The sequence below is a fragment of the Pseudophryne corroboree genome, unplaced genomic scaffold (assembly GCF_028390025.1).
Source record: "Pseudophryne corroboree isolate aPseCor3 unplaced genomic scaffold, aPseCor3.hap2 scaffold_1186, whole genome shotgun sequence".
NCBI lineage: Eukaryota > Metazoa > Chordata > Amphibia > Anura > Myobatrachidae > Pseudophryne > Pseudophryne corroboree.
Genome location: NW_026967811.1, coordinates 19,892 through 46,683, shown reverse-complemented (window position 1 = coordinate 46,683; position 26,792 = coordinate 19,892). Strand labels below are relative to the sequence as shown.

The window sequence follows — 26,792 nt, the reverse complement described above, 5'->3', positions numbered from 1 at the left end:
AACACGATTGTGCATTTAAGTTGTCAGCACACATCTGCTTTGGTTCAAATGCACTGCATATCTTCCTTCAGTCAGCCAACAAAACAGCAATGGAAAAGATTAGCATACTGTTGGTAAAGCAGTTGCATCAAATTGATTTTCTGCAATATAGCATGATAATCCATACTGACAGCTCTGGATAGTACCAGCACATTTCTTGCTGGACTTGGTAATGGAAAGAACACAGTAAACAGCTTCACTTTTTTTTCAAAAATATTTAATTGACTATTAAAAACCTATCAGTCTTAAATAAGGACATCAGTAAGCACCACTGGCATAATGGATAAGTCACTGTTCTCCTAAGCCAGTGGTTGTGGGTTTAAGTCCCGTCTGAGTTGGAAGTCATTACAGCAAATGTCTCATCACTGGAGTTGATATTTTATCCTTGCTTCAACTGTAAAACAGTCTTGCAGTGTTTAGCTTGTAAAAAATGACCACAGAAGCTAAAATATGACATTAATTATGATAACATTGTTGTTGTTATTTTTTAAACCTTTTTTATCACCGTGGACAGCTTATTCAAGTGTCATCTGGCATGCTTGTTCCTTTGTTGCTCATCATTCATCACCAAAAATGATTTTCTTTTTCAATTCTTATGACGGTACTAATTGTATTGAATAAAATCCACATCTAGCATAACCAACCAATGCTGCAAAGTGCTCCAGTGGCGTAATTGGTCAGCGCGCGTTTCTTATAATACAGTATCTGTTGAGCAATGCCAAGGTTGTGAGTTCAAGCCTCACCTGGAGCATCTATGTCTACTGTTTTTTTTCCTTTTCTTATGTCATTAGTCATTGATTATAAACTGCTACCTTAATATTTAATATGATATTACAAAGGATGGAAGAAAGAAAGAAAAAACACAAACATGATTGTGCATTTAAGTTGTCAACACATCTGCTTTGGTTCAAATGCACTGCATATCTTCCTTCAGTCAGCCAACAAAACAGCAATGGAAAAGATTAACATACTGTTGGTAAAGCAGTTGCATCAAATTGATTTTCTGCAATATAGCATGATAATCCATACTGACAGCTCTGGATAGTTCCAGCACATTTCTTGCTGGAATTGGTAATGCAAAGAACACAGTAAACAGCTTCACTTTTTCCTCAAAAATAAATAATTGACTATTAAAAACCTAACAGTCTTAAATAAGAACATCAGTAAGCACCACTGGCATAATGGGTAAGGCCCTGTTCTCCTAAACCAGTGGTTGTGGGTTTAAGTCTCGTCTGAGTTGGAAGTCATTACAGCAAGTGTCTCATCACTAGAGTTGATATTTTATCCTTGCTTCTACTGTAAAACAGTCTTGCAGTGTTTAGCTTGTAAAAAATGATCACAGAAGCTAAAATATGACATTAATTATGATAACATTGTTGTTGTTTTTTAAACCTTTTTTTATCACCGTGGACAGCTTATTCAAGTGCCATCTGGCATGCATGTTCCTTTGTTGCTCATCATTCATCACCAAAAATGATTTTCTTTTTCAATTCTTATGACGGTACTGATTGTATTGAATAAAATCCACATCTAGCATAACCAATCAATGCTGCAGAGTGCTCCAGTGGCGCAATTGGTCAGCACGCAGTAATTATAATACAGTATCTGTTGAGCAATGCCAAGGTTGTGAGTTCAAGCCTCACCTGGAGCATCTATGTCTACTGTTATTTTTCCTTTTCTTATGTCATTAGTCAATGATTATAAACTGCTACCTTAACATTTAATATGATATTACAAAGGATGGAAGAAAGAAAGAAAAAACACAAACATGATTGTGCATTTAAGTTGTCAACACATCTGCTTTGGTTCAAATGCACTGCATATCTTCCTTCAGTCAGCCAACAAAACAGCAATGGAAAAGATTAACATACTGTTGGTAAAGCAGTTGCATCAAATTGATTTTCTGCAATATAGCATGATAATCCATACTGACAGCTCTGGATAGTACCAGCACATTTCTTGCTGGACTTGGTAATGGAAAGAACACAGTAAACAGCTTCACTTTTTTTTCAAAAATATTTAATTGACTATTAAAAACCTATCAGTCTTAAATAAGGACATCAGTAAGCACCACTGGCATAATGGATAAGTCACTGTTCTCCTAAGCCAGTGGTTGTGGGTTTAAGTCCCGTCTGAGTTGGCAGTCATTACAGCAAATGTCTCATCACTAGAGTTGATATTTTATCCTTGCTTCAACTGTAAAACAGTCTTGCAGTGTTTAGCTTGTAAAAAATGACCACAGAAGCTAAAATATGACATTAATTATGATAACATTGTTGTTGTTATTTTTTAAACCTTTTTTATCACCGTGGACAGCTTATTCAAGTGTCATCTGGCATGCTTGTTCCTTTGTTGCTCATCATTCATCACCAAAAATGATTTTCTTTTTCAATTCTTATGACGGTACTGATTGTATTGAATAAAATCCACATCTAGCATAACCAATCAATGCTGCAAAGTGCTCCAGTGGCGTAATTGGTCAGCGCGCGTTTCTTATAATACAGTATCTGTTGAGCAATGCTAAGGTTGTGAGTTCAAGCCTCACCTGGAGCATCTATGTCTACTGTTTTTTTTCCTTTTCTTATGTCATTAGTCATTGATTATAAACTGCTACCTTAATATTTAATATGATATTACAAAGGATGGAAGAAAGAAAGAAAAAACACAAACATGATTGTGCATTTAAGTTGTCAACACATCTGCTTTGGTTCAAATGCACTGCATATCTTCCTTCAGTCAGCCAACAAAACAGCAATGGAAAAGATTAACATACTGTTGGTAAAGCAGTTGCATCAAATTGATTTTCTGCTATATAGCATGATAATCCAGACTGACAGCTCTGGATAGTACCAGCACATTTCTTGCTGGACTTGGTAATGCAAAGAATACAGTAAACAGCTTCACTTTTTCCTCAAAAATAAATAATTGACTATTAAAAACCTAACAGTCTTAAATAAGAACATCAGTAAGCACCACTGGCATAATGATTAAGTCACTGCCCTCCTAAGCCAGGGGGTCCAAGTCCCATATGGGGTGGAAGTAATTACAGCAAGTGTCTCATCACTAGAGTTGATATGTTATCCTTGCTTCAACTGTAAATCAGTCTTGCAGTGTTTAGCTTGTAAAAAATGACCACAGAAGCTAAAATATGACATTAATTATGATAACATTGTTGTTGTTTTTTAAACCTTTTCTATCACCGTGGACAGCTTATTTAAGTGCCATCTGGCATGCATGTTCCTTTGTTGCTCATCATTCATCACCAAAAATGATTTTCTTTTTCAATTCTTATGACTGTACTGATTGTATTGAATAAAATCCACATCTAGCATTACCAACTAATGCTGCAAAGTGCTCCAGTGGTGCAATTGGTCAGTGCGCGGTACTAACAAGACAGTATTTGTTGAGCAATGCCGAGGTTGTGAGTTCAAGCCTCACCTGGAGCATCTTTGTATACTGTTTTTTTTCCTTTTCTTATGTCATTAGTCATTGATTATAAACTGCTACCTTAATATTTAATATGATATTACAAAGGATCGAAGAAAGAAAGAAAAAACACAAACATGATTGTGCATTTAAGTTGTCAGCACACATCTGCTTTGGTTCAAATGCACTGCATATCTTCCTTCAGTCAGCCAACAAAACAGCAATGGAAAAGATTAACATGCTGTTGGTAAAGCAGTTGCATCAAATTGATTTTCTGCTATATAGCATGATAATCCATACTGACAGCTCTGGATAGTACCAGCACATTTCTTGCTGGACTTGGTAATGCAAAGAACACAGTAAACAGCTTCACTTTTTCCTCAAAAATAAATAATTGACTATTAAAAACCTAACAGTCTTAAATAAGAACATCAGTAAGCACCACTGGCATAATGGATAAGTCACTGCCCTCCTAAGCCAGGGGGTCCAAGTCCCATATGGGGTGGAAGTAATTACAGCAAGTGTCTCATCACTAGAGTTGATATTTTATCCTTGCTTCAACTGTAAAACAGTCTTGCAGTGTTTAGCTTGTAAAAAATGACCACAGAAGCTAAAATATGACATTAATTATGATAACATTGTTGTTGTTGTTTTTTTAAACCTTTTTTATCACCGTGGACAGCTTATTCAAGTGCCATCTGGCATGCATGTTCCTTTGTTGCTCATCATTCATCACCAAAAATGATTTTCTTTTTCAATTCTTATGACTGTACTGATTGTATTGAATAAAATCCACATCTAGCATAAACAATCAATGCTGAAACGTGCTCCAGTGGTGCAATTTGTCAGCGTGCTGTACTTATAAGACAGTATCTGTTGAGCCATGCTGAGGTTGTGAGTTCAAGCCTCACCTGGAGCATCTTTGTATACTGTTTTTTTTTCCTTTTCTTATGTCATTAGTCATTGATTATAAACTGCTACCTTAATATTTAATATGATATTACAAAGGATGGAAGAAAGAAAGAAAAAACACAAACATGATTGTGCATTTAAGTTGTCAGCACACATCTGCTTTGGTTCAAATGCACTGCATATCTTCCTTCAGTCAGCCAACAAAACAGCAATGGAAAAGATTAGCATACTGTTGGTAAAGCAGTTGCATCAAATTGATTTTCTGCAATATAGCATGATAATCCATACTGACAGCTCTGGATAGTACCAGCACATTTCTTGCTGGACTTGGTAATGGAAAGAACACAGTAAACAGCTTCACTTTTTTTTCAAAAATATTTAATTGACTAATAAAAACCTATCAGTCTTAAATAAGGACATCAGTAAGCACCACTGGCATAATGGATAAGTCACTGTTCTCCTAAGCCAGTGGTTGTGGGTTTAAGTCCCGTCTGAGTTGGAAGTCATTATAGCAAATGTCTCATCACTAGAGTTGATATTTTATCCTTGCTTCAACTGTAAAACAGTCTTGCAGTGTTTAGCTTGTAAAAAATGACCACAGAAGCTAAAATATGACATTAATTATGATAACATTGTTGTTGTTATTTTTTAAACCTTTTTTATCACCGTGGACAGCTTATTCAAGTGTCATCTGGCATGCTTGTTCCTTTGTTGCTCATCATTCATCACCAAAAATGATTTTCTTTTTCAATTCTTATGACGGTACTGATTGTATTGAATAAAATCCACATCTAGCATAACCAATCAATGCTGCAAAGTGCTCCAGTGGCGTAATTGGTCAGCGCGTGTTTCTTATAATACAGTATCTGTTGAGCAATGCCAAGGTTGTGAGTTCAAGCCTCACCTGGAGCATCTATGTCTACTGTTTTTTTTCCTTTTCTTATGTCATTAGTCATTGATTATAAACTGCTACCTTAATATTTAATATGATATTACAAAGGATGGAAGAAAGAAAGAAAAAACACAAACATGATTGTGCATTTAAGTTGTCAACACATCTGCTTTGGTTCAAATGCACTGCATATCTTCCTTCAGTCAGCCAACAAAACAGCAATGGAAAAGATTAACATACTGTTGGTAAAGCAGTTGCATCAAATTGATTTTCTGCAATATAGCATGATAATCCATACTGACAGCTCTGGATAGTTCCAGCACATTTCTTGCTGGAATTGGTAATGCAAAGAACACAGTAAACAGCTTCACTTTTTCCTCAAAAATAAATAATTGACTATTAAAAACCTAACAGTCTTAAATAAGAACATCAGTAAGCACCACTGGCATAATGGGTAAGGCACTGTTCTCCTAAACCAGTGGTTGTGGGTTTAAGTCTCGTCTGAGTTGGAAGTCATTACAGCAAGTGTCTCATCACTAGAGTTGATATTTTATCCTTGCTTCTACTGTAAAACAGTCTTGCAGTGTTTAGCTTGTAAAAAATGATCACAGAAGCTAAAATATGACATTAATTATGATAACATTGTTGTTGTTTTTTAAACCTTTTTTATCACCGTGGACAGCTTATTCAAGTGCCATCTGGCATGCATGTTCCTTTGTTGCTCATCATTCATCACCAAAAATGATTTTCTTTTTCAATTCTTATGACGGTACTGATTGTATTGAATAAAATCCACATCTAGCATAACCAATCAATGCCGCAGAGTGCTCCAGTGGCGCAATTGGTCAGCACGCAGTACTTATAATACAGTATCTGTTGAGCAATGCCAAGGTTGTGAGTTCAAGCCTCACCTGGAGCATCTATGTCTACTGTTTTTTTTCCTTTTCTTATGTCATTAGTCATTGATTATAAACTGCTACCTTAATATTTAATATGATATTACAAAGGATGGAAGAAAGAAAGAAAAAACACAAACTTGATTGTGCATTTAAGTTGTCAACACATCTGCTTTGGTTCAAATGCACTGCATATCTTCCTTCAGTCAGCCAACAAAACAGCAATGGAAAAGATTAACATACTGTTGGTAAAGCAGTTGCATCAAATTGATTTTCTGCAATAAAGCATGATAATCCATACTGACAGCTCTGGATAGTACCAGCACATTTCTTGCTGGACTTGGTAATGCAAAGAACACAGTAAACAGCTTCACTTTTTCCTCAAAAATAAATAATTGACTATTAAAAACCTAACAGTCTTAAATAAGAACATCAGTAAGCACCACTGGCATAATGGATAAGTCACTGCCCTCCTAAGCCAGGGGGTCCAAGTCCCATATGGGGTGGAAGTAATTACAGCAAGTGTCTCATCACTAGAGTTGATATTTTATCCTTGCTTCAACTGTAAAACAGTCATGCAGTGTTTAGCTTGTAAAAAATGACCACAGAAGCTAAAATATGACATTAATTATGATAACATTGTTGTCGTTGTTTTTTAAACCTTTTTTATCACCGTGGACAGCTTATTCAATTGTCATCTGGCATGCATGTTCCTTTGTTGCTCATCATTCATCACCAAAAATGATTTTCTTTTTCAATTCTTATGACGGTACTGATTGTATTGAATAAAATCCACATCTAGCATAACCAATCAATGCTGCAAAGTGCTCCAGTGGCACAATTGGTCAGCGTGCATTTCTTATAATATAGTATCTGTTGAGCAATGCCAGGGTTGTGAGTTCAAGCCTCACCTGGAGCATCTTTGTCTACTATTTTTTTTCCTTTTCTTATGTCATTAGTCATTGATTATAAACTGCTACCTTAATATTTAATATGATATTACAAAGGATGGAAGAAAGAAAGAAAAAACACAAACATGATTGTGCATTTAAGTTGTCAACACATCTGCTTTGGTTCAAATGCACTGCATATCTTCCTTCAGTCAGCCAACAAAACAGCAATGGAAAAGATTAACATACTGTTGGTAAAGCAGTTGCATCAAATTGATTTTCTGCAATATAGCATGATAATCCATACTGACAGCTCTGGATAGTTCCAGCACATTTCTTGCTGGACTTGGTAATGCAAAGAACACAGTAAATAGCTTCACTTTTTCCTCAAAAATAAATAATTGACTATTAAAAACCTAACAGTCTTAAATAAGAACATCAGTAAGCACCACTGGCATAATGGGTAAGGTACTGTTCTCCTAAGCCAGTGGTTGTGGGTTTAAGTCCTGTCTGAGTTGGAAGTCATTACAGCAAGTGTCTCATCACTAGAGTTGATATTTTATCCTTGCTTCTACTGTAAAACAGTCTTGCAGTGTTTAGCTTGTAAAAAATGATCACAGAAGCTAAAATATGACATTAGTTATGATAACATTGTTGTTGTTTTTTTTTAAACCTTTTCTATCACCGTGGACAGCTTATTCAAGTGCCATCTGGCATGCATGTTCCTTTGTTGCTCATCATTCATCACCAAAAATGATTTTCTTTTTCAATTCTTATGACTGTACTGATTGTATTGAATAAAATCCACATCTAGCATAACCAATTAATGCTGCAAAGTGCTCCAGTGGCGCAATTGGTCAGCGCGCGGTACTTATAAGACGGTATCTATTAAGCAATGCCGAGGTTGTGAGTTCAAGCCTCACCTGGAGCATCTTTGCATACTGTTTTTTTTTCCTTTTCTTATGTCATTAGTCATTGATTATAAACTGCTACCCTAATATTTAATATGATATTACAAAAGATGGAAGAAAGAAAGTAAAAACACAAACATGATTGTGCATTTAAGTTGTCAGCACACATCTGCTTTGGTTCAAATGCACTGCATATCTTCCTTCAGTCAGCAAACAAAACAGCAATGGAAAAGATTAACATACTGTTGGCAAAGCAGTTGCATCAAATTGATTTTCTGCAATATAGCATGATAATCCATACTGACAGCTCTGGATAGTACCAGCACATTTCTTGCTTGACTTGGTAATGCAAAGAACACAGTAAACAGCTTCACTTTTTCCTCAAAAATAAATAATTGACTATTAAAAACCTAACAGTCTTAAATAAGAACATCAGTAAGCACCACTGGCATAATGGATAAGTCACTGCCCTCCTAAGCCAGGGGGTCCAAGTCCCATATGGGGTGGAAGTAATTACAGCAAGTGTCTCATCACTAGAGTTGATATTTTATCCTTGCTTCAACTGTAAAACAGTCTTGCAGTGTTTAGCTTGTAAAAAATGACCACAGAAGCTAAAATATGACATTAATTATGATAACATTGTTGTTGTTTTTTAAACCTTTTCTATCACCGTGGACAGCTTATTCAAGTGCCATCTGGCATGCATGTTCCTTTGTTGCTCATCATTCATCACCAAAAATTATTTTCTTTTTCAATTCTTATGACTGTACTGATTGTATTGAATAAAATCCACATCTAGCATAACCAATCAATGCTGCAAAGTGCTCCAGTGGTGCAATTTGACAGTGTCCTGTACTTATAAAACAGTATCTGTTGAGCAATGCCGAGGTTGTGAGTTCAAGCCACACCTGGAGCATCTTTGTATACTGTTTTTTTTCCTATTCTTATGTCATTAGTCATTGATTAAAAACTGCTACCTTAATATTTAATATGATATTACAAAGGATGGAAGAAAGAAAGAAAAAACACAAACATGATTGTGCATTTAAGTTGTCAGCACACATCTGCTTTGGTTCAAATGCACTGCATATCTTCCTTCAGTCAGCCAACAAAACAGCAATGGAAAAGATTAACATACTGTTGGTAAAGCAGTTGCATCAAATTGATTTTCTGCAATATAGCATGATAATCCATACTGACAGCTCTGGATAGTACCAGCACATTTCTTGCTGGACTTGGTAATGCAAAGAACACAGTAAACAGCTTCACTTTTTCCTCAAAAATAATTAATTGACTATTAAAAACCTAACAGTCTTAAATAAGAACATCAGTAAGCACCACTGGCATAATGGGTAAGGCACTGTTCTCCTAAGCCAGTGGTTGTGGGTTTAAGTCCTGTCTGAGTTTGAAGTCATTACAGCAAGTGTCTCATCACTAGAGTTGATATTTTATCCTTGCTTCTACTGTAAAACAGTCTTGCAGTGTTTAGCTTGTAAAAAATGATCACAGAAGCTAAAATATGACATTAGTTATGATAACATTGTTGTTGTTTTTTTTAAAAACTTTTCTATCACCGTGGACAGCATATTCAAGTGCCATCTGGCATGCATGTTCCTTTGTTGCTCATCATTCATCACCAAAAATGATTTTCTTTTTCAATTCTTATGACTGTACTGATTGTATTGAATAAAATCCACATCTAGCATAACCAATTAATGCTGCAAAGTGCTCCAGTGGCGCAATTGGTCAGCGCACGGTACTTATAAAACAGTATCTGTTGAGCAATGCTGAGGTTGTGAGTTCAAGCCTCACCTGGAGCATCTTTGTATACTGTTTTTTTTTCCTTTTCTTATGTCATTAGTCATTGATTATAAACTGCTACCCTAATATTTAATATGATATTACAAAGGATGGAAGAAAGAAAGAAAAAACACAAACATGATTGTGCATTTAAGTTGTCAGCACACATCTGCTTTGGTTCAAATGCACTGCATATCTTCCTTCAGTCAGCAAACAAAACAGCAAATGAAAAGATTAACATACTGTTGGCAAAGCAGTTGCATCAAATTGATTTTCTGCAATATAGCATGATAATCCATACTAACAGCTCTGGATAGTACCAGCACATTTCTTGCTGGACTTGGTAATGCAAAGAACACAGTAAACAGCTTCACTTTTTCCTCAAAAATAATTAATTGACTATTAAAAACCTAACAGTCTTAAATAAGAACATCAGTAAGCACCACTGGCATAATGGGTAAGGCACTGTTCTCCTAAGCCAGTGGTTGTGGGTTTAAGTCCTGTCTGAGTTTGAAGTCATTACAGCAAGTGTCTCATCACTAGAGTTGATATTTTATCCTTGCTTCAACTGTAAAACAGTCTTGCAGTGTTTAGCTTGTAAAAAATGACCACAGAAGCTAAAATATGACATTAATTATGATAACATTGTTGTTGTTTTTTAAACCTTTTCTATCACCGTGGACAGCTTATTCAAGTGCCATCTGGCATGCATGTTCCTTTGTTGCTCATCATTCATCACCAAAAATTATTTTCTTTTTCAATTCTTATGACTGTACTGATTGTATTGAATAAAATCCACATCTAGCATAACAACTTAGTGCTGCAAAGTGCTCCAGTGGCGCAATTGGTCAGCACGTGGTACTTATAAGACAGTATCTGTTGAGCAATGCCGAGGTTGTGAGTTCAAGCCTCACCTGGAGCATCTTTGTATACTGTTTTTTTTTCCTTTTCTTATGTCATTAGTCATTGATTATAAACTGCTTCCTTAATATTTAATATGATATTACAAAGGATGGAAGAAAGAAAGAAAAAACACAAACATGATTGTGCATTTAAGTTGTCAGCACACATCTGCTTTGGTTCAAATGCACTGCATATCTTCCTTCAGTCAGCCAACAAAACAGCAATGGAAAAGATTAACATACTGTGGGTAAAGCAGTTGCATCAAATTGATTTTCTGCAATATAGCATGATAATCCATACTGACAGCTCTGGATAGTACCAGCACATTTCTTGCTGGACTTGGTAATGCAAAGAACACAGTAAACAGCTTCACTTTTTCCTCAAAAATAAATAATTGACTATTAAAAACTTATCAGTCTTAAATAAGAACATCAGTAAGCACCACTGGCATAATGGATAAGTCACTGCCCTCCTAAGCCAGGGGGTCCAAGTCCCATATGGGGTGGAAGTCATTACAGCAAGTGTCTCATCACTAGAGTTGATATTTTATCCTTGCTTCAACTGTAAAACAGTCTTGCAGTGTTTAGCTTGTAAAAAATGACCACAGAAGCTAAAATTAGAGATGAGCGCCGGAAATTTTTCGTGTTTTGTGTTTTGGTTTTGGGTTCGGTTCCGCGGCCGTGTTTTGGGTTCGACCGCGTTTTGGCAAAACCTCACCGAATTTTTTTTGTCGGATTCGGGTGTGTTTTGGATTCGGGTGTTTTTTTAAAAAAACCCTAAAAAACAGCTTAAATCATAGAATTTGGGGGTAATTTTGATCCCAAAGTATTATTAACCTCAAAAAACATAATTTACACTCATTTTCAGCCTATTCTGAACACATCACACCTCACAATATTATTTTTAGTCCTAAAATTTGCACCGAGGTCGCTGTGTGAGTAAGATAAGCGACCCTAGTGGCCGACACAAACACCGGGCCCATCTAGGAGTGGCACTGCAGTGTCACGCAGGATGGCCCTTCCAAAAAACCCTCCCCAAACAGCACATGACGCAAAGAAAAAAAGAGGCGCAATGAGGTAGCTGACTGTGTGAGTAAGATTAGCGACCCTAGTGGCCGACACAAACACCGGGCACATCTAGGAGTGGCACTGCAGTGTCACGCAGGATGTCCCTTCCAAAAAACCCTCCCCAAACAGCACATGACGCAAAGAAAAAAAGAGGCGCAATGAGGTAGCTGTGTGAGTAAGATTAGCGACCCTAGTGGCCGACACAAACACCGGGCCCATCTAGGAGTGGCACTGCAGTGTCACGCAGGATGTCCCTTCCAAAAAACCCTCCCCAATCAGCACATGATGCAAAGAAAAAGAAAAGAAAAAAGAGGTGCAAGATGGAATTATCCTTGGGCCCTCCCACCCACCCTTATGTTGTATAAACAAAACAGGACATGCACACTTTAACCAACCCATCATTTCAGTGACAGGGTCTGCCACACGACTGTGACTGATATGACGGGTTGGTTTGGACCCCCCCCAAAAAAGAAGCAATTAATCTCTCCTTGCACAAACTGGCTCTACAGAGGCAAGATGTCCACCTCATCTTCACCCTCCGATATATCACCGTGTACATCCCCCTCCTCACAGATTATCAATTCGTCCCCACTGGAATCCACCATCTCAGCTCCCTGTGTACTTTGTGGAGGCAATTGCTGCTGGTCAATGTCTCCGCGGAGGAATTGATTATAATTCATTTTAATGAACATCATCTTCTCCACATTTTCTGGATGTAACCTCGTACGCCGATTGCTGACAAGGTGAGCGGCGGCACTAAACACTCTTTCGGAGTACACACTTGTGGGAGGGCAACTTAGGTAGAATAAAGCCAGTTTGTGCAAGGGCCTCCAAATTGCCTCTTTTTCCTGCCAGTATAAGTACGGACTGTGTGACGTGCCTACTTGGATGCGGTCACTCATATAATCCTCCACCATTCTATCAATGTTGAGAGAATCATATGCAGTGACAGTAGACGACATGTCCGTAATCGTTGTCAGGTCCTTCAGTCCGGACCAGATGTCAGCATCAGCAGTCGCTCCAGACTGCCCTGCATCACCGCCAGCGGGTGGGCTCGGAATTCTGAGCCTTTTCCTCGCACCCCCAGTTGCGGGAGAATGTGAAGGAGGAGATGTTGACAGGTCGCGTTCCGCTTGACTTGACAATTTTGTCACCAGCAGGTCTTTCAACCCCAGCAGACCTGTGTCTGCCGGAAAGAGAGATCCAAGGTAGGCTTTAAATCTAGGATCGAGCACGGTGGCCAAAATGTAGTGCTCTGATTTCAACAGATTGACCACCCGTGAATCCTTGTTAAGCGAATTAAGGGCTGCATCCACAAGTCCCACATGCCTAGCGGAATCGCTCCGTGTTAGCTCCTTCTTCAATGCCTCCAGCTTCTTCTGCAAAAGCCTGATGAGGGGAATGACCTGACTCAGGCTGGCAGTGTCTGAACTGACTTCACGTGTGGCAAGTTCAAAGGGCATCAGAACCTTGCACAACGTTGAAATCATTCTCCACTGCACTTGAGACAGGTGCATTCCATCTCCTATATCGTGCTCAATTGTATAGGCTTGAATGGCCTTTTGCTGCTCCTCCAACCTCTGAAGCATATAGAGGGTTGAATTCCACCTCGTTACCACTTCTTGCTTCAGATGATGGCAGGGCAGGTTCAGTAGTTTTTGGTGGTGCTCCAGTCTTCTGTACGTGGTGCCTGTACGCCGAAAGTGTCCCGCAATTTTTCTGGCCACCGACAGCATCTCTTGCACGCCCCTGTCGTTTTTTAAAAAATTCTGCACCACCAAATTCAAGGTATGTGCAAAACATGGGACGTGCTGGAATTTGCCCATATTTAATGCACACACAATATTGCTGGCGTTGTCCGATGCCACAAATCCACAGGAGAGTCCAATTGGGGTAAGCCATTCCGCGATGATCTTCCTCAGTTGCCGTAAGAGGTTTTCAGCTGTGTGCGTATTCTGGAAAGCGGTGATACAAAGCGTAGCCTGCCTAGGAAAGAGTTGGCGTTTGCGAGATGCTGCTACTGGTGCCGCCGCTGCTGTTCTTGCGGCGGGAGTCCATACATCTACCCAGTGGGCTGTCACAGTCATATAGTCCTGACCCTGCCCTGCTCCACTTGTCCACATGTCCGTGGTTAAGTGGACATTGGGTACAACTGCATTTTTTAGGAGACTGGTGAGTCTTTTTCTGACGTCCGTGTACATTCTCGGTATCGCCTGCCTAGAGAAGTGGAACCTAGATGGTATTTGGTAACGGGGGCACACTGCCTCAATAAATTGTCTAGTTCCCTGTGAACTAACGGCGGATACCGGACGCACGTCTAACACCAACATAGTTGTCAAGGACTCAGTTATCCGCTTTGCAGTAGGATGACTGCTGTGATATTTCATCTTCCTCGCAAAGGACTGTTGAACAGTCAATTGCTTACTGGAAGTAGTACAAGTGGGCTTACGACTTCCCCTCTGGGATGACCATCGACTCCCAGCGGCAACAACAGCAGCGCCAGCAGCAGTAGGCGTTACACGCAAGGATGCATCGGAGGAATCCCAGGCAGGAGAGGACTCGTCAGACTTGCCAGTGACATGGCCTGCAGGACTATTGGCATTCCTGGGGAAGGAGGAAATTGACACTGAGGGAGTTGGTGGGGTGGTTTGCGTGAGCTTGGTTACAAGAGGAAGGGATTTACTGGTCAGTGGACTGCTTCCGCTGTCACCCAAAGTTTTTGAACTTGTCACTGACTTATTATGAATGCGCTGCAGGTGACGTATAAGGGAGGATGTTCCGAGGTGGTTAACGTCCTTACCCCTACTTATTACAGCTTGACAAAGGGAACACACGGCTTGACACCTGTTGTCCGCATTTCTGGTGAAATACCTCCACACCGAAGAGCTGATTTTTTTGGTATTTTCACCTGGCATGTCAACGGCCATATTCCTCCCACGGACAACAGGTGTCTCCCCGGGTGCCTGACTTAAACAAACCACCTCACCATCAGAATCCTCCTGGTCAATTTCCTCCCCAGCGCCAGCAACACCCATATCCTCCTCATCCTGGTGTACTTCAACACTGACATCTTCAATCTGACTATCAGGAACTGGACTGCGGGTGCTCCTTCCAGCACTTGCAGGGGGCATGCAAATAGTGGAAGGCGCATGCTCTTCACGTCCAGTGTTGGGAAGGTCAGGCATCGCAAACGACACAATTGGACTCTCCTTGTGGATTTGGGATTTCAAAGAACGCACAGTTCTTTGCGGTGCTTTTGCCAGCTTGAGTCTTTTCAGTTTTCTAGCGAGAGGCTGAGTGCTTCCATCCTCATGTGAAGCTGAACCACTAGCCATGAACATAGGCCAGGGCCTCAGCCGTTCCTTGCCACTCCGTGTGGTAAATGGCATATTGGCAAGTTTACGCTTCTCCTCCGACAATTTTATTTTAGGTTTTGGAGTCCTTTTTATTCTGATATTTGGTGTTTTGGATTTGACATGCTCTGTACTATGACATTGGGCATCGGCCTTGGCAGACGACGTTGCTGGCATTTCATCGTCTCGGCCATGACTAGTGGCAGCAGCTTCAGCACGAGGTGGAAGTGGATCTTGATCTTTCCCTAATTTTGGAACCTCAACTTTTTTGTTCTCCATATTTTATAGGCAGAACTAAAAGGCACCTCAGGTAAACAATGGAGATGGATGGATTGGATACTAGTATACAATTATGGACGGACTGCCACGGTTAGGTGGTATAAAAAAACCACGGTTAGGTGGTATATATTATAATAATAATACAATTATGGATGGACGGACTGCCTGCCGACTGCCGACACAGAGGTAGCCACAGCCGTGAACTACCGCACTGTACACTGGTTGATAAAGAGATAGTAGTATACTCGTAACAACTAGTATGACACTATGACGACGGTATAAAGAATGAAAAAAAAACCACGGTTAGGTGGTATATATTATAATAATAATACAATTATGGATGGACGGACTGCCTGCCGACTGCCGACACAGAGGTAGCCACAGCCGTGAACTACCGCACTGTACACTGGTTGATAAAGAGATAGTAGTATACTCGTAACAACTAGTATGACACTATGACGACGGTATAAAGAATGAAAAAAAAACCACGGTTAGGTGGTATATATTATAATAATAATACAATTATGGATGGACGGACTGCCTGCCGACTGCCGACACAGAGGTAGCCACAGCCGTGAACTACCGCACTGTACACTGGTTGATAAAGAGATAGTAGTATACTCGTAACAACTAGTATGACACTATGACGACGGTATAAAGAATGAAAAAAAAACCACGGTTAGGTGGTATATATTATAATAATAATACAATTATGGATGGACGGACTGCCTGCCGACTGCCGACACAGAGGTAGCCACAGCCGTGAACTACCGCACTGTACACTGGTTGATAAAGAGATAGTAGTATACTCGTAACAACTAGTATGACACTATGACGACGGTATAAAGAATGCAAAAAAAACCACAGTTAGGTGGTATATATTATAATAATAATACAATTATGGATGGACGGACTGCCTGCCGACTGCCGACACAGAGGTAGCCACAGCCGTGAACTACCGCACTGTACACTGGTTGATAAAGAGATAGTAGTATACTCGTAACAACTAGTATGACACTATGACGGTATAAAGAATGAAAAAAAAACCACGGTTAGGTGGTATATATTATAATAATAATACAATTATGGATGGACGGACTGCCTGCCGACTGCCGACACAGAGGTAGCCACAGCCGTGAACTACCGCACTGTACACTGGTTGATAAAGAGATAGTAGTATACTCGTAACAATTAGGATGACACTATGACGGTATAAAGAATGAAAAAAAAACCACGGTTAGGTGGTAGGTATATAATAATAAATAATACAATTCTGGTCGGACGGACTGCCTGCCGTGTGCCGACACAGAGGTAGCCACAGCCGTGAACTACCGCACTGTACACTGGTTGATAAAGAGATAGTAGTATACTCGTAACAATTAGGATGACACTATGACGGTATAAAGAATGAAAAAAAAACCATGGTTAGGTGGTAGGTATATAATAATAAATAATACAATTCTGGTCGGACGGACTGCCTGCCGTGTGCCGACACAGAGGTAGCCACAGCCGTGAACTACCGCACTGTACACTGGTTGATAAAGAGATAGTAGTATACTCGTAACAATTAGGATGACACTATGACGGTATAAAGAATGAAAAAAAAACCACGGTTAGGTGGTAGGTATATAATAATAAATAATACAATTCTGGTCGGACGGACTGCCTGCCGTGTGCCGACACAGAGGTAGCCACAGCCGTGAACTACCGCACTGTACACTGGTTGATAAAGAGATAGTAGTATACTCGTAACAATTAGGATGACACTATGACGGTATAAAGAATGAAAAAAAAACCACGGTTAGGTGGTAGGTATATAATAATAAATAATACAATTCTGGTCGGACGGACTGCCTGCCGTGTGCCGACACAGAGGTAGCCACAGCCGTGAACTACCGCACTGTACACTGGTTGATAAAGAGATAGTAGTATACTCGTAACAATTAGGATGACACTATGACGGTATAAAGAATGAAAAAAAAACCACGGTTAGGTGGTAGGTATATAATAATAAATAATACAATTCTGGTCGGACGGACTGCCTGCCGTGTGCCGACACAGAGGTAGCCACAGCCGTGAACTACCGCACTGTACTGTGTCTGCTGCTAATATAGACTGGTTGATATTTAAAGAGATATTAGTAGTATACAACAATACTATACTGGTGGTCAGGCACTGGTCACCACTCCTGCAGCAAAAGTGTGCACTGTTAATTAATATAATTGTACTCCTGGCTCCTGCTAACAACCTGCAGTGCTCCCCAGTCTCCCCCACAATTAATTATAAGCTTTTAATTTATACATTGATGACTGTGCAGCACACTGGGCTGAGCTGAGTGCACACAGACTGAGTCACACTGTGTGACTGACTGTGCTGTGTATCGTTTTTTTTTTCAGGCAGAGAACGGATATAGCAGAGAGAAGTGAACGGATATATTATATTAAATAAAAGTTAACTAGCAACTGCACTGGTCACTGACTGTGGTAAACTAACTCTGTCTGCGACTCTGCACAATCTCTCTCTATCTAATCTATCTATCTCTATTCTAATGGAGAGGACGCCAGACACGTCCTCTCCCTATCAATCTCAATGCACGAGTGAAAATGGCGGCGACGCGCGGCTCCTTATATAGAATCCGAGTCTCGCGATAGAATCCGAGCCTCGCGAGAATCCGACAGCGTCATGATGACGTTCGGGCGCGCTCGGGTTAACCGAGCAAGGCGGGAAGATCCGAGTCGCTCGGACCCGTGGAAAAAAAAGTGAAGTTCGTGCGGGTTCGGATTCAAAGAAACCGAACCCGCTCATCTCTAGCTAAAATATGACATTAATTATGATAACATTGTTGTTGTTGTTGTTGTTGTTTTTTAAACCTTTTTTTATCACCGTGGACAGCTTATTCAAGTGCCATCTGGCATGCATGTTCCTTTGTTGCTCATCATTCATCACAAAAAATGATTTTCTTTTTAGATTCTTATGACTGTACTGATTGTATTGAATAAAATCCACATCTAGCATAACCAACCAATGCTGCAAAGTGCTCCAGTGGTGCAATTGGTCAGCGTGCGGTACTTATAAGACAGTATCTGTTGAGCAATGCTGAGGTTGTGAGTTCAAGCCTCACCTGGAGCATCTTTGTATACTGTTTTTTTTTCTTTTCTTATGTCATTAGTCATTGATTATAAACTGCTACCTTAATATTTAATATGATATTACAAAGGATGGAAGAAAGAAAGAAAAAACACAAACATGATTGTGCATTTAAGTTGACAGCACACATCTGCTTTGGTTCAAATGCACTGCATATCTTCCTTCAGTCAGCCAACAAAACAGCAATGGTAAAGATTAACATACTGTTGGTAAAGCAGTTGCATCAAATTGATTTTCTGCAATATAGCATGATAATCCATACTGACAGCTCTCGTTAGTACCAGCACATTTCTTGCTGGACTTGGTAATGCAAAGAACACAGTAAACAGCTTCACTTTTTCCTCAAAAATAAATAATTGACTATTAAAATCCTAACAGTCTTAAATAAGAACATCAGTAAGCACCACTGGCATAATGGATAAGTCACTGCCCTCCTAAGCCAGGGGGTCCAAGTCCCATATGGGGTGGAAGTCATTACAGCAAGTGTCTCATCACTAGAGTTGATATTTTATCCTTGCTTCAACTGTAAAACAGTCTTGCAGTGTTTAGCTTGTAAAAAATGACCACAGAAGCTAAAATATGACATTAATTATGATAACATTGTTGTTGTTGTTTTTTAAACCTTTTCTATCACCGTGTACAGCTTATTCAAGTGCCATCTGGCATGCATGTTCCTTTGTTGCTCATCATTCATCACCAAAAATGATTTTCTTTTTCAATTCTTATGACTGTACTGATTGTATTGAATAAAATCCACATCTAGCATAACCAATTAATGCTGCAAAGTGCTCCAGTGGCGCAATTGGTCAGCACGCGGTACTTATAAGACAGTATCTGTTGAGCAATGCCGAGGTTGTGAGTTCATGCCTCACCTGGAGCATCTTTGTATACTGTTTTTTTTTCTTTTCTTATGTCATTAGTCATTGATTATAAACTGCTACCTTAATATTTAATATGATATTACAAAGGATGGAAGAAAGAAAGAAAAAACACAAACATGATTGTGCATTTAAGTTGACAGCACACATCTGCTTTGGTTCAAATGCACTGCATATCTTCCTTCAGTCAGCCAACAAAACAGCAATGGAAAAGATTAACATACTGTTGGTAAAGCAGTTGCATCAAATTGATTTTCTGCAATATAGCATGATAATCCATACTGACAGCTCTGGATAGTACTAGCACATTTCTTGCTGGACTTGGTAATGCAAAGAACACAGTAAACAGTTTCACTTTTTCCTCAAAAATAAATAATTGACTATTAAAAACCTAACAGTCTTAAATAAGAACATCAGTAAGCACCACTGGCATAATGGATAAGTCACTGCCCTCCTAAGCCAGGGGGTCCAAGTTTTATATGGGGTGGAAGTCATTACAGCAAGTGTCTCATCACTAGAGTTGATATTTTATCCTTGCTTCAACTGTAAAACAGTCTTGCAGTGTTTAGCTTGTAAAAAATGACCACAGAAGCTAAAATATGACATTAATTATGATACCATTGTTGTTGTTGTTGTTTTTTAAACCTTTTCTATCACCGTGGACAGCTTATTCAAGTGCCATCTGGCATGCATGTTCCTTTGTTGCTCATCATTCATCACCAAAAATGATTTTCTTTTTCAATTCTTATGACTGTACTGATTGTATTGAATAAAATCCACATCTAGCATAACCAATTAATGCTGCAAAGTGCTCCAGTGGCGTAATTGATCAGCGCACGGTACTTATAAGACAGTATCTGTTGAGCAATGCCGAGGTTGTGAGTTCAAACCTCACCTGGAGCATCTTTGTATACTGTTTTTTTCCTTTTCTTATGTCATTAGTCATTGATTATAAACTGCTACCTTAATATTTAATATGATATTACAAAGGATGGAAGAAAGAATGAAAAAACACAAACATGATTGTGCATTTAAGTTGTCAGCACACATCTGCTTTGGTTCAAATGCACTGCATATCTTCCTTCAGTCAGCCAACAAAACAGCAATGGAAAAGATTAACATACTGTTGGTAAAGCAGTTGCATCAAATTGATTTTCTGCAATATAGCATGATAATCCATACTGACAGCTCTGGATAGTACCAGCACATTTCTTGCTGGACTTGGTAATGCAAAGAACACAGTAAACAGCTTCACTTTTTCCTCAAAAATAAATAATTGACTATTAAAAACCTAACAGTCTTAAATAAGAACATCAGTAAGCACCACTGGCATAATGGATAAGTCACTGCCCTCCTAAGCCAGGGGGTCCAAGTTCCATATGGGGTGGAAGTCATTACAGCAAGTGTCTCATCACTAGAGTTGATATTTTATCCTTGCTTCAACTGTAAAACAGTCTTGCAGTGTTTAGCTTGTAAAAAATGACCACAGAAGCTAAAATATGACATTAATTATGATAACATTGTTGTTGTTGTTTTGTAAACCTTTTTTTATCACCGTGGACAGCTTATTCAAGTGCCATCTGGCATGCATGTTCCTTTGTTGCTCATCATTCATCACCAAAAATGATTTTCTTTTTAGATTCTTATGACTGTACTGATGGTATTGAATAAAATCCACATCTAGCATAACCAATCAATGCTGCAAAGTGCTCCAGTGGTGCAATTTGTCAGCGTGCGGTACTTATAAGACAGTATCTGTTGAGCAATTCTGAGGTTGGGAGTTCAAGCCTCATCTGGAGCATCTTTGTATACTGTTTTTTTTTTCTTTTCTTATGTCCTTAGTCATTGATTGTAAACTGCTACCTTAATATTTAATATGATATTACAAAGGAGGGAAGAAAGAAAGTAAAAACACAAACATGATTGTGCATTTAAGTTGTCAGCACACATCTGCATATCTTCCTTCAGTAAGCCAACAAAACAGCAATGGAAAAGATTTACATACTGTTGGTAAAGCAGTTGCATGAAATTGATTTTCTGCAATATAGCATGATAATCCATACTGACAGCTCTGGATAGTACCAGCACATTTCTTGCTGGACTTGGTAATGCAAAGAACACAGTAAACAGCTTCACTTTTTTCTCAAAAAATAAATAATTGACTATTAAAAACCTAACAGTCTTAAATAAGAACATCAGTAAGCACCACTGGCATAATGGGTAAAGCACTGTTCTCCTAAGCCAGTGGTTGTGGGTTTAAGTCCCGTCTGAGTTGGAAGTCATTACAGTAAGTGTCTCATCACTAGAGTTGATATTTTATCCTTGCTTCAACTGTAAAACAGTCTTGCAGTATTTAGCTTGTAAAAAATGACCACAGAAGCTAAAATATGACATTAATTATGATAACATTGTTGTTGTTGTTTTTTAAACCTTTTCTATCACCGTGGACAGCTTATTCAAGTGCCATCTGGCATGCATGTTCCTTTGTTGCTCATCATTCATCACCAAAAATGATTTTCTTTTTCAATTCTTATGACTGTACTGATTGTATTGAATAAAATCCACATCTAGCATAACCAATCAATGCTGCAAAGTGCTCCAGTGGCGTAATTGATCAGCGCACGGTACTTATAAAACAGTATCTGTTGAGCAATGCCGAGGTTGTGAGTTCAAGCCTCACCTGGAGCATCTTTGTATACTGTTTTTTTTTCCTTTTCTTATGTCATTAATCATTGATTATAAACTGCTACCTTAATATTTAATATGATATTACAAAGGATGGAAGAAAGAATGAAAAAACACAAACATGATTGTGCATTTAAGTTGTCAGCACACATCTGCATATCTTCCTTCAGTCAGCCAACAAAACAGCAATGGAAAAGATTAACATACTGTTGGTAAAGCAGTTGCATCAAATTGATTTTCTGCAATATAGCATGATAATCCATACTGACAGCTCTGGATAGTACCAGCACATTTCTTGCTGGACTTGGTAATGCAAAGAACACAGTAAACAGCTTCACTTTTTTTCAAAAATAAATAATTGACTATTAAAAACGTATCAGTCTTAAATAAGGACATCAGTAAGCACCACTGGCATAATGGATAAGGCACTGTTCTCCTAAGCCAGTGGTTGTGGGTTTAAGTCCCGTCTGAGTTGGAAGTCATTACAGCAAGTGTCTCATCACTAGAGTTGATGTTTTATCCTTGCTTCAACTGTAAAACAGTCTTGCAGTGTTTAGCTTGTAAAAAATGACCACAGAATCTAAAATATGACATTAATTATGATAACATTGTTGTTGTTGTTTTTTAAACCTTTTCTATCACCGTGGACAGCTTATTCAAGTGCCATCTGGCATGCATGTTCCTTTGTTGCTCATCATTCATCACCAAAAATGATTTTCTTTTTCAATTCTTATGACTGTACTGATTGTATTGAATAAAATCCACATCTAGCATAACCAATTAATGCTGCAAAGTGCTCCAGTGACACAATTGGTCAGCGCGCGGTACTTATAAGACAGTATCTGTTGAGCAATGCCGAGGTTGTGAGTTCAAGCCTCACCTGGAGAATCTTTGTATACTGTTTTTTTTTCCTTTTCTTATGTCATTAGTCATTGATTATAAACTGCTACCTTAATATTAATATGATATTACAAAGGATGGAAGAAAGAAAGAGAAAACACAAACATGATTGTGCATTTAAGTTGTCAGCACACATCTGCTTTGGTTCAAATGCACTGCATATCTTCCTTCAGTAGGCCAACAAAGCAGCAATGGAAAAGATTAACATACTGTTGGTAAAGCAGTTGCATCAAATTGATTTTCTGCAATATAGCATAATAATCCATACTGACAGCTCTGGATAGTACCAGCACATTTCTTGCTGGACTTGGTAATGCAAAGAACACAGTAAACAGCTTCACTTTTTCCTCAAAAATAAATAATTGACTATTAAAAACCTAACAGTCTTAAATAAGAACATCAGTAAGCACCACTGGCATAATGGATAAGTCACTGCCCTCCTAAGCCAGGGGGTCCAAGTCCTATATGGGGTGGAAGTCATTACAGCAAGTGTCTCATCACTAGAGTTGATATTTTATCCTTGCTTCAACTGTAAAACAGTCTTGCAGTGTTTAGCTTGTAAAAAATGACCACAGAAGCTAAAATATGACATTAATTATGATAACATTGTTGTTGTTGTTGTTGTTGTTGTTGTTGTTGTTTTTTAAACCTTTTCTATCACAGTGGACAGCTTATTCAAGTGCCATCTGGCATGCATGTTCCTTTGTTGCTCATCATTCATCACCAAAAATGATTTTCTTTTTCAATTCTTATGACTGTACTGATTGTATTGAATAAAATCCACATCTAGCATAACCAATTAACGCTGCAAAGTGCTCCAGTGGCGCAATTGGTCAGCGCGCGGTACTTATAAGACAGTATCTGTTGAGCAATGCCGAGGTTGTGAGTTCAAGCCTCACCTGGAGCAGCTTTGTATAATGATTTTTTTTCCTTTTTTTTATGTCATTAGTCATTGATTATAAACTGCTACCTTAATATTTAATATGATATTACAAAGGATGGAAGAAAGAAAGAAAAAACACAAACATGATTGTGCATTTAAGTTGTCAGCACACATATGCTTTGGTTCAAATGCACTGCATATCTTCCTTCAGTCAGCCAACAAAACAGCAATGGAAAAGATTAACATACTGTTGGTAAAGCAGTTGCATCAAATTGATTTTCTGCAATATACTGTAGCATGATAATCCATACTGACAGCTCTGGATAGTACCAGCACATTTCTTGCTGGACTTGGTAATGCAAAGAACACAGTAAACAGCTTCACTGTTTCCTCAAAAATAAATAATTGACTATTAAAAACCTAACAGTCTTAAATAAGAACATCAGTAAGCACCACTGGCATAATGGATAAGTCCCTGCCCTCCTAAGCCAGGGGGTCCAAGTCCTATATGGGGTGGAAGTCATTACAGCAAGTGTCTCATCACTAGAGTTTATATTTTATCCTTGCTTCAACTGTAAAACAGTCTTGCAGTGTTTAGCTTGTAAAAAATGACCACAGAAGCTAAAATATGACATTAATTATGATAACATTGTTGTTGTTGTTGTTTTTTAAACGTTTTCTATCACAGTGGACAGCTTATTCAAGTGCCATCTGGCATGCATGTTCCTTTGTTGCTCATCATTCATCATCAAAAATGATTTTCTTTTTCAATTCTTATGACTATACTGATTGTATTGAATAAAATCCATATCTAGCATAACCAATTAATGCTGCAAAGTGCTCCAGTGGCGCAATTGGTCAGCGCACGGTGCTTATAAGACAGCAATGCCGAGGTTGTGAGTTCAAGCCTCACCTGGAGCAGCTTTGTATAATGTTTTTTTTTCCTTTTTTTATGTCATTAGTCATTGATTATAAACTGCTACCTTAATATTTAATATGATATTACAAAGGATGGAAGAAAGAATGAAAAAACACAAACATGATTGTGCATTTAAGTTGTCAGCACACATATGCTTTGGTTCAAATGCACTGCGTATCTTCCTTCAGTCAGCCAACAAAACAGCAATGGAAAAGATTAACATACTGTTGGTAAAGCAGTTGCATCAAATTGATTTTCTGCAATATAGCATGATAATCCATACTGACAGCTCTGGATAGTACCAGCACATTTCTTGCTGGACTTGGTAATGCAAAGAACACAGTAAACAGCTTCACTTTTTCCTCAAAAATAAATAATTGACTATTAAAAACCTAACAGTCTTAAATAAGAACATCAGTAAGCACCACTGGCATAATGGATAAGTCACCGTCCTCCTAAGCCAGGGGGTCCAAGTCCCATATGGGGTGGAAGTAATTACAGCAAGTGTCTCATCACTAGAGTTGATATTTTATCCTTGCTTCAACTGTAAAACAGTCTTGCAGTGTTTAGCTTGTAAAAAATGACCACAGAAGCTAAAATATGACATTAATTATGATAACATTGTTGTTGTTGTTTTTTAAACCTTTTCTATCACCGTAGACAGCTTATTCAAGTGCCATCTGGCATGCATGTTCCTTTGTTGCTCATCATTCATCACCAAAAATGATTTTCTATTTCAATTCTTATGACTGTACTGATTGTATTGAATAAAATCCACATCTAGCATAACCAATGAATGCTGCAAAGTGCTCCAGTGGCGCAATTGGTCAGCGCGCGGTACTAATAAGACAGTATCAGTTGAGCAATGCCGAGGTTGTGAGTCCAGGCCTTACCTGGAGCATATTTGTATACTGTTTTTTTTTTCCTTTTCTTATGTCATTAGTCATTGATTATAAACTGCTACCTTAATATTTAATATGATATTACAAAGGATGGAAGAAAGAAAGAAAAAACACAAACATGATTGTGCATTTAAGTTGTCAGCACACATCTGCTTTTGTTCAAATGCACTGCATATCTTCCTTCAGTCAGCCAACAAAACAGCAATGGAAAAGATTAACATACTGTTGGTAAAGCAGTTGCATCAAATTGATTTTCTGCAATATAGCATGATAATCCATACTGACAGCTCTGGATAGTACCAGCACATTCCTTGCTGGACTTGGTAATGCAAAGAACACAGTAAACAGCTTCACTTTTTTTCAAAAATAAATAATTGACTATTAAAAACCTATCAGTCTTAAATAAGGACATCAGTAAGCACCACTGGCATAATGGATAAGGCACTGTTCTCCTAAGCCAGTGGTTGTGGGTTTAAGTCCCGTCTGAGTTGGAAGTCATTACAGCAAGTGTCTCATCACTAGAGTTGATGTTTTTTCCTTGCTTCAACTGTAAAACAGTCTTGCAGTGTTTAGCTTGTAAAAAATGACCACAGAATCTAAAATATGACATTAATTATGATAACATTGTTGTTGTTGTTTTTTAAACCTTTTCTATCACCGTGGACAGCTTATTCAAGTGCCATCTGGCATGCATGTTCCTTTGTTGCTCATCATTCATCACCAAAAATGATTTTCTTTTTCAATTCTTATGACTGTACTGATTGTATTGAATAAAATCCACATCTAGCATAACCAATTAATGCTGCAAAGTGCTCCAGTGACACAATTGGTCAGCGCACGGTACTTATAAGACAGTATCTGTTGAGCAATGCCGAGGTTGTGAGTTCAAGCCTCACCTGGAGAATCTTTGTATACTGTTTTTTTTTCCTTTTCTTATGTCATTAGTCATTGATTATAAACTGCTACCTTAATATTAATATGATATTACAAAGGATGGAAGAAAGAAAGAGAAAACACAAACATGATTGTGCATTTAAGTTGTCAGCACACATCTGCTTTGGTTCAAATGCACTGCATATCTTCCTTCAGTAGGCCAACAAAACAGCAATG

At 38.5% G+C, this 26,792-nt stretch overlaps 5 non-coding genes across 5 annotated transcripts; all 5 read left to right on the top strand.

Moving 5' to 3' along the window:
- Positions 1 to 3,392: 3,392 nt before the first annotated feature.
- On the top strand, positions 3,393 to 3,485 carry TRNAV-AAC (transfer RNA valine (anticodon AAC)). The gene is given in 2 exon segments: positions 3,393 to 3,430; positions 3,450 to 3,485. It is a non-coding gene; the product is annotated as a tRNA-Val (tRNA).
- Positions 3,486 to 7,893: 4,408 nt separating this feature from the next.
- On the top strand, positions 7,894 to 7,986 carry TRNAI-UAU (transfer RNA isoleucine (anticodon UAU)). Its single transcript is given in 2 exon segments — positions 7,894 to 7,931; positions 7,951 to 7,986. It is a non-coding gene; the product is annotated as a tRNA-Ile (tRNA).
- A 1,707-nt stretch (positions 7,987 to 9,693) lies between these two features.
- Positions 9,694 to 9,786, top strand: TRNAI-UAU (transfer RNA isoleucine (anticodon UAU)). The gene is given in 2 exon segments: positions 9,694 to 9,731; positions 9,751 to 9,786. It is a non-coding gene; the product is annotated as a tRNA-Ile (tRNA).
- Positions 9,787 to 23,792: 14,006 nt separating this feature from the next.
- On the top strand, positions 23,793 to 23,885 carry TRNAI-UAU (transfer RNA isoleucine (anticodon UAU)). The gene is given in 2 exon segments: positions 23,793 to 23,830; positions 23,850 to 23,885. It is a non-coding gene; the product is annotated as a tRNA-Ile (tRNA).
- Positions 23,886 to 24,700: 815 nt separating this feature from the next.
- On the top strand, positions 24,701 to 24,782 carry TRNAI-UAU (transfer RNA isoleucine (anticodon UAU)). Its single transcript is given in 2 exon segments — positions 24,701 to 24,738; positions 24,747 to 24,782. It is a non-coding gene; the product is annotated as a tRNA-Ile (tRNA).
- The last annotated feature ends 2,010 nt before the right edge of the window (positions 24,783 to 26,792 follow it).